This window comes from Teleopsis dalmanni, chromosome X (genome assembly GCF_002237135.1).
Source record: "Teleopsis dalmanni isolate 2A chromosome X, ASM223713v2, whole genome shotgun sequence".
NCBI classification, from domain to species: Eukaryota; Metazoa; Arthropoda; class Insecta; order Diptera; family Diopsidae; genus Teleopsis; species Teleopsis dalmanni.
In genome coordinates this window covers 39,382,410-39,395,581 of record NC_051848.1, presented here as the reverse complement: position 1 = coordinate 39,395,581, position 13,172 = coordinate 39,382,410, and the positions used below count along the sequence as shown (strand labels likewise).

General features: G+C 31.7%; 1 protein-coding gene across 1 annotated transcript in view; it reads left to right on the top strand.

Moving 5' to 3' along the window:
• The window catches only part of LOC119688321, a 24,127-nt gene that overhangs the window by 2,660 nt on the left and 8,295 nt on the right, over positions 1–13,172 (top strand). The gene's annotated exons all lie outside the window — the stretch shown is intronic.

The window sequence follows — 13,172 nt, the reverse complement described above, 5'->3', positions numbered from 1 at the left end:
TCATTGGTTTAAAACATTTTTCACTTGCAATTTTCTTGTGCTATATTCCTTATGAAGTTCGAGGGAATTTTTTTTTCATCAGTGGTTGGAGAATTTTCAAATTTTGGACGCCACCATTCGGAAATGAAATGCAAAATTTCAAAATTATGAAAACTTTTGCAAAGAGGATGAAAACTTTGTGGTATGTTAATAAAGGAAAGAAGTTTATTTATTCTTAACTAATATATATTGTACATTGTATTTGTTATAATATTATGGACTCGCAGGGCTTAATAAAATTGTAGTTGTGGGTAAAAAGTAGGGTATGATGAAATGGAAATTAATAATAATATGATACTGGACAAAAAATACCCGAAGTTTTTTAATCGGAATTAAGAACAAATTTCTTTTTACTTGAAATCATCTCATAAATAAATTCTACTCATAAATAAATATAATTCTTAAGCTTCGCGGTTTTATATTTAAAAAGCTAGCCCTAATTACCATAACAGCTCTCTGTGATATAGTGTTGCAGAAAAAGACACATATGATGACAATATATGACATTAAATTTACTCTTCCGACTTTTAGGTTCGATTAATGTGGCTTTGCTGAGTTCAAATCAACAACCTATTTTGTTTCTACACAACTGGGTCTTTGGCAATAACAGTTTAAAGTTTGCGTATTCATATTCTAAAGGGCAAGTCAAAATTTTTTGTCAAGAAACTATTTAAAAGCTTAAAATAAATTAACTAAAATTTTTTGTTGTTGTCTTTTCATTTCTATTCGAACCCATCTAAAAAATTTTTATTTTTAAGTATATACATTTTGATTTTTACAGGCCATTGGGCCATAGTACTGCATGGACCTAAGCTCGGCTTACTTTGTAGTATCTCCTGCAAACACGTGTCTACCGGCACTTGAAGAAAGGACACCAAAACACTTATTGTGTTTTTATCCAGGTTTCTTCAGAATCAGACGAAAGTTTTTGGAGACTCCCTTTTTTAATACACTCAGCAATATTTTCAGCGTCAGCATTGGCTGGACATTCGGTTTTTAAATGCTCCTGACTAGTTCTAACTCTAGCCTTCTTCTACCCATTATTACGAGTAATTGTGGACTTAAAACGGCTGTCTTAGCTAATTAAGGAGAATTCATTACTCTTTATCCTTTACCTAACCTTTACTTTTACCTAATTTTCAATAAACTTTTTACGAATACATGGATAAGCATTTTTACCTGAGGCATGCATTACCGTATACTTCTTCTTTCTTGTCAAAAGGTGAAAGTTTTCAAATACGTTAGTTTCTATTACTTCCATCATAACTGACGTTAAGTTACAATTTATATTAATATAAATATTAAACTCTTCTTAACTTGAATTTTTTCAGCCCTCTATTGTCGGACACCAAGATATCTAGGAGAAGAGAGGATTACAATTTTGAGATATTTTGAGATACTTAAAATAGCTCTATAATGATGTGTGTGTAACACTTAAAAGTAATATTAAATTAATAAAAATGGTCTTTGTTATCTTTATATCATTTACCTTTGGTTAATTTAATCCTCTTCCCGGTGCGAACTTTGTGTTTTAATCTGTAAAAAATATAAAATACGAATATTAATTATATTCAATAAGGATTTAAGTTTTAAACTAATAAATAGTTTTATGTAATTAATATAAAACTTTAAGATAATAACAAAAGATTTTACAATATAAATCATATATTGACTTAACAACTGTTTTAGTTAAGACTGAACTGCTTTCAGTAAGAGCCATCTTATGTAGAGTGTCTCGGGCACTGCAAAATTGGCTCTTTCGGACTAAGATGAAAATGCATGTTATGTAGACTGTCACATCAGCATTTCCAATTTCGTCGAAATACAAATCGAAATGTAAATAAGCTCACTTTCAATTTAACATAAAAAATAACCATCAAGAAAGATCTCATAGAGGCGGTGGTCGCTGAGAGTAGCAACTTGTTTGATATAAATATCAATGGGTAACAAGTTAAGTATGACATTAAGCTCACAGGTGGCGCATAATCTTAGAGCCCCCGTTGCGCCCACACAAGCAGAGCTTTGCAGTCTGGTTAACCTTTGGCTGTAATATATGTTAATTTATTATTATATTATCTTATAATAATAGTTATCAGTACTTAGAAAATAATACGCTTTTCCTTTAAATCGGAAAGTGTGATAATCAGATTATTAGCGGTTTATTGAATAGGCCATTTTTTCTACAAAACGCCGGTTCTCATACCGAAATTTGAACCGACATATTGTTTTTTCTCTTAATGTATCAGTTTTATAATTTGCACTGAAAACAACAATAGTTTTACTCGTACCGTGCTCGAGACAGACTTACTAAGATTGCTTGAGATAATTATAAAATTGGTTCAGATTTTATACAAATTTTTAGCAAAATAAACTTGAGATATTTTGTTATTATTTCGGTTCTATACCAATATCTAAAATAGGTGTATGTTATACGAGTTCACAGGATTAAAAAGCAATGGTTATAACATTTTTAATTAATCATTATTTAATTTTTTTTTTGTTTATTATGTATAGTGCTTTATATTCTCATATAAGTGCATTGTGACTGCACTGAAATATTTATTATGTGTATAATATTTTCTGTATTATGGACAAGTAAAACCAATTGAAAGAACTTACTATAAACTTTAGTTTAAAATTACTTAAGCTTTAAAAAATAAAAGCTGGAAGACCTTAGTAACTAAAACTTATACTGTAAACTTTTAATATAATTCTTAGCTACTTTTGTGCACACGCATTTGTTCAAGTTTTGCTTTCTTATTTAAATGTTAGTTTTTTGACTTAGATTTTTTATAGCTTCTGGTGTTGCTTAAAGGACCTTATAAAAAACAATATGCCAAGAAAAGTGCAATAGAATTTTTTTACAACATAAAAATCCAAAACTGCTAACTTCGCAAAAGAGCAAATTGCACATCCAATTACGTTGCAGTAAGTGCACTGCGACTGTCTTTAATTTAAACTGAAAGTCCGTCTGTCTCTACTGCACGCTTGTGTCTGCCTTTTGTCTTGTCATTTTGTCTGTTTCTCGGGTGTTCTATGTTAATGTCAGTCGTTCAAAAATTTTGACGTTTTATGTCAGCCATTTGCTCTTTCATTTGCAACAAGCTGCACATAAAATTTCACCAGTTGCACAAAATGCTAACCCAGCTAACCCGACCAACCCGACCAACCCGAGTCAACTTTCCTATTGTGCATAGTATTTGCGCCATAAAGGCGGTCTTCCATGCGGTTCAACATCACCAAGAATTGAACGGCTGAAGAAGTGCAATAAAGGTCAGAGCGGGCAGGGAGTTGCATTCATTGCGCTGCCCTGCATGGAAGTATGCTCGAAATTAATATAATAAAATTTGCACACAAAACAAAGTTTTCCAACTGCGTATAATTAAATTGTAGGTCCTTTTTCTGAATATTCATTTTGTACTTTTCACTTTTTTATACTACCATTTTTTTTTTGCGTGTACTCTCCTAAGTGAAAACTTATTACACTTGCTACTTTTGAAAACTATTTAAGTATTTTACTCTTAGCTATTATGTTATTCGAATTTAATGTTTTACAAACCATCGTAGAGATATTTTTTGTTTTTTGTTTCAATATTTCAGTAACTTTCTTCATTTGCTTTTCAAATTCTGGTACTGGTACTTTTGCAATTTACATAAAGCCAAAGGGAGCTTCATTACATTATAAAAATAAAAAAACATTTCTTATTTATTTTTGGTTATTTTGTTAAAAAATAATACATGTTGACCTATAATTAATTTATTCTTAAATTTTATTTTCACTAAATATCGTCTAACTAAATAATATAAAAACTGGAGCTGAAACGTTATTTCCATAAACGAAGCCACTCTTTTGGACTGGTTCCATTATCAATACTAAGCAAACGTTTACCCAAAAAAATATTTTTAACAACCTATTACGATAAATGAAAGTATCGACTTGACACTAAAGTGTTATTGGTTTCAATTTTAAGTGACATTTTGGTAGCCAATAACGCACACTTAAGGGTTAGGAAATCCATGGGGTATTGTAAATTTTTCCCTTAATATCTCAAAAACCATTCATTCAAGAGCTTTCACTTTTAACGATTTTATAAATATTTATAAAACTTGTAAAAAAAATTTGAATTTTTAAAAAGAAATAGCATATAGATTTTTCATCATTCAGTCTTAATATCCTTTTTATAAGCCAATTTTTGATCAGGACTTAAAAACTGTTTATTTAAAATATCCGTCAATATCTGCAGTACAATTATCATTAGGAACTTGATTAGTACACTTGCTTTTAGCTCCATAAATATTCTTTAATGAATTACGACGTCTTTATGTGTGAATAGGAGTAAAAGTTATAATGATCCAAAAAATTCGTTTTTGGAACATTTTGGATCATTTTGGATCATTTTTGCAAAAGATTCCAATTATTCAGAAATTTTTGGTTGATAGAGTTTTTGATTGAATAAATTTTATGTATGAACTTCTGTTTGACACCATGTATTTTAGTGAATTAAGAGTTGGATATTTCTCCATTTCGTTTCGTTTGAAGGTTTTTGAAACTGAGGCAAGGTAAAAGTTTATACGACAGATTTCTAAACCTAACACTTGTAGTCTGAATATTTTATAAGAAGTATGAGACCAATAAATGTTTTTAAAGATGAATGATAAGGAGTAATTGGCATCATCTAAAATAGCTGTTTGTTTAGCTTAAGAATTCAAAAAACCCCTTGTATTAGTGAAATAGTTTTCTTTCGTCGTAATTGACTTTAAAAATTAAAATTATTTTTTTATGTAATAAAAGCATAAAAGGTATAGAATAAAAGGTACTGAACTAAAAGATTTAACAACTGATAGGTTGAGTTCTTGTGTTTTATGACAAAAATGTAATAGAGAAGCATGTAATTACTACGGACATTACTAATCTAAAGTATTAAGTCAAATGAAATGATATGATTCACAGGCATATGGTTTTGAATACATTTTTTTTATATATGATATGAATCTGACTGATTTATGCAGATATTGGGCATTTAAGTTGAAAATGATTACATGAATACCATCAACAACAAGTAAATACGCTATCAGTCGTATGATTTGTGTATTTGGATTCACACATGAGAGTTGTTTGTAATTTTAGCTGTCAATCGCTTTTGCTTTCAATGCAAAATGAGAATTTTTGACAGTTAAAATTACAAACAAAACTCTCGTGTGAATCCAGTGTTGTACTAGTTAGCGGTAAATGACTTGTTTAGTTTTTTTTTTGTGTAATTAATTAAATAAGTTCACAGCCTTAAACCTTGATATAGCTAGAGGTAAGCTATATAAACATATTGTGCTGTGAAAGACTTATATCAAAATAACTGATTTTACTTAAGTGGGCGTGCTCGGAAAATCAGAAATGTACTGGTGAATTCTTTGGCTGATTTAGGTTAGTTGGAGTCCATTATCAAGGGTACTTGAAACCATCTAGTGTTAAAGTTATACGTATATTATTTTTGAACTTATCAATATACAATGAAAAAATCCCATTTAATAAAAAAAAAAATATACAAAATGGATATTCTCATATGTAAAAATACAATTTTACTTAATTTTTTTTTTTAAATTTTCATCATAGCCAAGAGGTGCCTCTCTTTAAAGCTTGATTGAAACATTTTCAGTTGAAAGAGTATTTTCTGTTGATTTGTGATTCTATATCCTATAAGTCTTGAAAATAAAATTTCTACCTTAAAAGTTTGAAAAAATTTAAAAAAAAAACCTTAAAAGTACAAAAGGACATGCCATTTATGTCGTTACTCGCTCGTTTATTCAACGAGTTGAGCATCAAATGCAAACAATGCTTAACTGAAATAAAATTCTTAACAAAAAAAAAACAAAAAAAAAACTTTGCATAAAAACTGTCAACAAAATGATTGTTAAAGATGGCTTCACACAGAATATTTTGAAAGGCGCTGGCTTTTGTTTTCACGGCTGAAGGAACTTTTGGAACTCCTTTAACAATTCACATTTTACAAATTGAAGTTCCTTTTTATTCTATGAGTGTACCTTGTTGTGTACTTTTGAACCTTTGCTTTGGGTGCGCTGCTCTTTGAATTCGTTAAAGTGTTTTCACTCTTTCAGTTTGGTGTTGAACTGTGTTCCAATTGTGTAGGAAGAGTGACGAGTCAAAATTAACACAGACATCAGCAAATAATTTGGCCCATAACATTGGACTTGACTGTTACGGAGCTGTACGGAATATATCTATAAACCAATTATGGTCAAAGAAATGTTTGGCAAGGCAGTGTGGCAACTGCAGTGTCAAAATTCTTCTGTTTCCTTTTTTTATTTGTGAGCAAGTTTTTGTGACTTTTACTTCCGGTTTTAATGGTTTACATTAAAAATAATATAGACTGGTTTCCATTGGTTTCGAAATTCAACAAAATCGAAAGCATACGACAATTTGTTATCCTAATACAAAGACAATTACTTGAATTAACTGGTACCTAAAAGCAAAGAAACTCTATTTTTTAAATTATAAATTCAATTAATTTTTATTGCATTTAAAGTGTAAGTTCTCTTGAACTCTTTGCAATACTTTCCTTAATTTAACTTACTGCAGACAAAACTTATTGCAGTTCTAGTTGTTTAGCTTATAAAATACTGAAGATACTTTTATTACTATTAAGTTTGCATTGACTTAAGAAACAAGTTTTTTAAGAAACATTACAAGTGAAATATTTCATATTAAAATTCCAATAAATTTTAGTTGGAATATAAGAGTCCAGTACGGCTATGGGTCAGTTGGCTAATGAACGCTGACTCTGAACTTCAAATTTGGCAGGGCACGAGTTTAATCCCTGTTACTTGCAGTCTCAAAAAACTATTTACCAATAATTAAATATAAGAAAATATTTTGAAATCACTGATGTTGGGTATTTGGTAATACTCGAAACAGCTGTATGATCAGCTTAAAATTTAATTAATTAAATAATATAAAAAAGAATTTTTGTTGTTGTACTTTAGTACTTTTCGAACCTCATCTAATTTAATTTAAGTATCACCTTTATGATAGATAAGATAAGCTGTGAACATGAGTTTCTTCCCATCGCTCATGTCCATTTAAAGAATGCCAGCAAAGGTAGGAATTATTATTCAAAAGGACGCTGATGTTGTACACTTGTTTCTCACATTCAAGAACGAGTAACAAGAAGACATAATGGTTAATGTCATCATACCATCCAGTAACATACTGCGATACCATCCGACTCAGGTACGCAGCAGTATCTGTTGCTTTCTAATATATCATCACCGGATTCAACTGGCAGATAATCTCTATTATTGAAATGTCACAAATTTGCTGATTAAGCAGTATTGGATTAAGTTTATTGCATTTGGGAAGATTTATAGTGGAGCAAGAGTTTTTTTCCGTTCTAAGAATTCTTGATTATTGATTCATATCTTCAAATAAATACAGTGAATATTTTTAAACTTTATTTGGAAATTGAGATGTGGAGGAGGAATATTTTGGAGGCCATCTGAATAACGAACATAAATAATGTATCTATGCAAAAAGAGATCATTGGAAGGAATAGTTTCAACGAAATTGACGAAGATTTTTAGTTTCGTTCTTGAAACTGTTGATAATTAATTATAATCTTTAAATAAATTTAGTGAAAATATAAAAAAATTTATATAATTAGCATATAGATTAATATCTTTTGCTAATTTAACTTTTTTTTGACTATTTCAGTGTGAATAAATGGGATATTAGCATAATACTGTGTCATTTCTTTAACATGTGATTGTATTAACTGTTCCTTCTGCAGCGGTACTTGCATATATTTACTTGGCATTAAAGTACCCCACATTATACTAAGAGATATGCAAATTTAGTAGGATATGTGCACTTTTTATGCTGCAGGACTCTTACTTTGAAACAATAAACTTGAATTGTAGAATTTTTGTTCTACATGATTCAATGCAACACACACTCAATACATCATACACTTATATATATTTATATCTCTGAAGCTCATTTATATGTTTGTTAGCCATTGCAAAACGGCTGCATTCTGCTCGTATTCTATGGTAATGCATTTCATTAGGAACAGCTGTTGAGGATAGTAATGACTATGGCTACATCACTTTGTTTCAGGACGACAACTACAGCAACAAATGGAACAAAAAGGAAAGTTGTGCATAAAATTTTCATTTTTATCTAGCATAAGTATCTAAATCTCAGCGTGGCAGGCGTAATGTGCACACATTACGAAATGCACATGTTAACAATGCACAAAAGCACATACTCGCAAAACCATTACACAAAAAAATTGTGTAATGCTGCAGAGGCGAAAGAAGAGTCAGCCTGCACTTTAACAACCGTCAGCATTGCATTTTAAGCATTTTTAACTTGGCAACTCGGAAAGGTCAGCAATTAATTTTTACTGTTGGGTTTTTATAGTATCTGTACTCGTACCTCTTTGCATAGCCATTATATGCTCATTTAGTTTGAAAGGATTCTTTCTAAAGCAAAGGTAGTCGTGCCAGCCTTAGTTGCACAGCTGAATTGGCTCAACTTGACTAGGTTTGATTTAATTTTTCCTCTAGCTTTGTACTTCGTATACCTAAGTTGGACTGTGCTGCGCTGGTGTTGTGAGTGATTGTCCGTAGGGGCTTAGCCCTATGTACTTTAGTGCACACTATGCATACTACTACTATGCAGCACCACACACTGTTCCACCATATAGCATAGTTACGAGCCATTTTAAAGTGCATCACCTTCCATGAATTGCCAACATAAAGTTAGGTTTAATGATAGGTGCGGGCGTTGTTAGCATATTTACAGGCACATTAAGTTGGCTCAAAGTGCAGAAGTTGGCGTTGCAACGCATTGACTTTTAGTGCAGGTAATGGCGCTATTTTCATCATACGTTCATAGGTAGTGGGTCTTTATTTCAGCACAATACACACACAACATAAAAGTATTGCTGCCAAAAAAAAAAAAAACTAAAACAATAATTTTTACCATGTAAATGACTCAACCTTTCAACATCTCTAGGCTGGATCTGTGCACCTACGGAAAATACATATTTCGCTCATTTTTTTATACTTTTTGCGTCTGCCACTACATTGGCCCCATTTGTTGGCTTTAACGTTTCATGTCAGGTTATTGTTTCGCAGCTATAGCTGTCTGCGTACTGGCTGTTCCTGTTATTAAAGCTGCTGGCCTGAAATGATGTATTCCTTCAGTCTCAGAGTATCTGCAAATTAGTGCATGAACCAAAATCGTTGTGCATTTTTTTTTCGCGTGCTTGCATGTTAATGGTATGAGGCGGAGCCCGTAAATTAAACGCAACATCAATTAAATGTGCCATCGCACAAGCCAACCTACATGTTTACATATACAATATTTATTTGAGTCGAGATCCTTGTGCGGCGGCAATGTTCACTTTGTGGCTGGCTCGGTTCTTCGAGTATCGTCGGTCGCAGACATACGCCATATTTTTCCGCCAAATAACGTCATTTTGGTTGCTATTTGCCTGCATCGAACCGAAATGCAATTTCCTACATTTTTTATATTTGGCTTATCCTTCGTCCAGTTTTCGTATTCCATTTTCGCTTGTAATTTATTATACCCAGGTTTTTTACATTTTGTTTACACCGTTCTTTGTGTCTTCTGCTCTGTTTTATTTTACTCGCCATTATGTCCTGTTGCAGGCGCAGCTGATGTGTTAATTGAGCCAGTAAAGCTTTTCTCCCGTTAAAACGTGTAAATTCGTTTAATTGAGTTGGTTTTCGATATTAAAACCTATAAAAAACTATTAAAAACTTCGGTGTTCGATATAAAAAACTGCATAAATTTAATTATAACGAAAAGTGTCCTCTCCACTGATTGCATTAATATAAATTAATTAAACAAATTGGTTTTACACAATATCTGTCAATTTTCATTTAATTTATGCTCTGAAAATAAAAGCTAATTCTTTATACTCAAAATAACCATAGAGTTTTGTATTGTAATAAACGTATCATCAAAAGCTTACCCTTAGTTCCGAAATTTTGAAGAAATTATTTGTTGTTTTGGATCAACATAAAGACAAATCAATTATATCTCTTAGAGAACAAAAGATTCCATGAAAATTATTCCAAAAAGATTACGTAAATTATTGAAAAATAATTATAATATTTATATATCATATAGGCAAAGGAACAGAAGCGAACTCTATTGGGAAAGGCTACCAAGATGATCACAATTTAAATGCTTTTAAGGACTTACAACCTAAAATGCTTTCAGAATTGCATAGAACAAATATTATTATTAAGGAATTATTACGGAGTTACTTAACGGTCACTGTAGACTGTATAATCACTGAGTCCAACTCAGACTGCTGATTCTATAGAGAAGAGAAAGAAACTGCATACCATGTGCAAAATGAGTGGCCGACACTGATGTAAAAGCGAAAGAAACACTTAAAAGGTTATTTCATGGAATATAGGATTCAAGACTAGAAAAGATTCAAGACCCTTTCGTCTCTCACTAAAAAAATCGGACTTGGAGGACACTTTAATCCGACTAAAGGGCACAATAGAACTTTCTGGTCAGAATGTACTAGAGTGTCTTCTTCAAAGACTCTTCTTGTTTTAAAGAATTTTGTTTACTTTCCCGATTTTTTGTTTATTATGGGTTGACGTTGTGTAAATAGTCTACACAATTCAGTATTAGTATAAAGCTTATAGCTTAGCTATCTTCGAAACACCTTAAGTTGGCTGACCTTATTTATTTTTAGACACGAAAATTGCAAATGTCTTAAAAAGATAACTTTTGTTGAGGAAGACACTTGCAGACTATGTCTATGAAGAAAAGGAGACAGCGGTGCATATATGTCCAGCATTGGCTAATGACTGTCTTGGGACACCATTAGGTTGGTGATGACTTGGCACCCAACCTCAAGCTAAATGAGCTGCTTGCAGTAGCAAACGGAAGTCACTTTAGCTTTAACTCAATAACGACTTAAAAAAATCGAAAGAAAACTTAAAGGACTTCTGCTTCGTTTCGTGGTCTACTTTGGCTAATCCTTCACTTCAGTAAGGCCACTTGTTGGACGGTGCGCTGTTCCAACATCCTATAATATATCTATATAGATATATTAGCCGAGAAAAATTATAAATTTTATTTTTCTAAGGCATTAACTGCTGTTGCGATATCCTAATTAAACACATTACTTACTTACTTACTACTGGAGCATAGGGCCTCAATTAAATACATAAAAATTAAGTACATTAGTTCATTAAAACAATGGTTGTACATATTTTGCTCATATAACATAATTCTTTGTTTATAATACCTCCATATACGTTCCCATACGACATATAAATAAGTGATTAATGTGTGTCGTTGCTAAACAATTAATTCTTTTCTATTTCATATCAAGCTATTGTCTTCTTATATACCTAATTGTATAAGAAAAACGTATTAACGTTTAATACACACCAAACTTCGAATAATTGTAGCTCTTTGCTTCTTAAAGTTTTCTTACCTAAGGGACCAATTTGGAAAATACAGAAACTTATGAAAGTTGACACCACATCTGCTAACTTAGCTGATTACTACTTTCTTAGAATTTTTTTTATCTTTCTCTGCAGACTATGTATCTCATGCTCAACTTTTTAGTTTTGCTGAGGCAATTGTTAGTACTCGAAGTTGTTTTGCTTCTTGTTGTTGTTTTATGTTTGTATAGTTGTTGTGTAGTTACGCTTATTCCAACTAATACAACACTTTTGTTGGCTGTAATTACTTTGAAATTAGTTTCGTCACAAACTTTTGCATATTCTGGTAAACACAAGCTAAACAAACAGTGAGGATCCAACCGTTACCAAATCCATAAACACCCATCCACCTCCGTTGTTAATTCACACAATGTTTACTCATTATATTGCGAGTCATGATGTACATGGATACGTACACAGCTATTCCGAATGGTTCTGTTTCCAATGGGAAATCCATGTGAATTCATTCAAGCAGATGAGAATGTATTGTTCCATTAATTTAAATGGAACATTATTAGTGTTTATGGGCTAAATTAACTTTTATTAGTTAAATATAAACAAATGTGCTATGGGGATTAATTTGTGACATTTAACTAATAACAAATTTTAATTTATACAAAGCATTCACTCAGTAAATCGGCACATATCCTGTCGCACACAAGGACACATATATATGCCACTTCCTATGAGTGGATGTACTAAAGAGACTGCTGTTTATAAAGGTATTACTTCCACTCAATTAGGTGCGTTAAGTGTATGTGTACGTAGAAATTGAGTCTCCCATCAACTTTAGTTCTTGTATAAAATATCTAAATTAATTAGAGATCTCGAAAAAGTTAAAGGGATGAATATGGGGTGGACAGTTTACTATTGGAATCACCTAATTAAAGGCAGATTAGTTTAAACCGATGTGATATTATATTTTATTTGATGTAAGTTTAATGAAATTAAGTAATTTTAATATCAAATAAATTAGCACCAAAGAGTATAGAACAATAAAAAAACGCCTACTATACTCAACAAACGGCAAGAGAAGATTAGGAGCAAATCAACGAAATGTGGCAACAAAGTTGGAAAAATAGCACTCAAGAAAGATGGACAGCTAGACTGATACCAAATCACCTGGCTCAAACGAAAATGGGGAGACACGATTTACTATCTGACTCAGATGTTCAGAGGATATGGATATTTTTACAAGTACCTGTACTGCATCGGAAAGGCGGATCTACCCGACTGAATTTATGGTGACGGAAACTGTAATGACGTATGGTGCATCTTTTTTTACTGTAATAGGTAACTCGCATTTAGAAAAGAGTTAATAGCCCAGATTGGATCAATAAAGCCCAAAAATATAGTGGTGAAGATGAGACACTAAGACCTAGCGGACGATAAAGTATGACTCTGTGACGATAGAGTGTGATTCAAGTCCTCAAAATGAAAAAATTAGAACTAGAAAGAAGAATTAGAAACTTGTGCATTAATATGAGAAGATCTTATCATCTTGAAGTGACCTAAGCACTTTTGTCAAGTTATTACATTCGTGATCAATAACTCTCCATGAAACTATGATTTTTGTTCTTTTAAATGAATAAAAAAAACACATGAACTTCAAA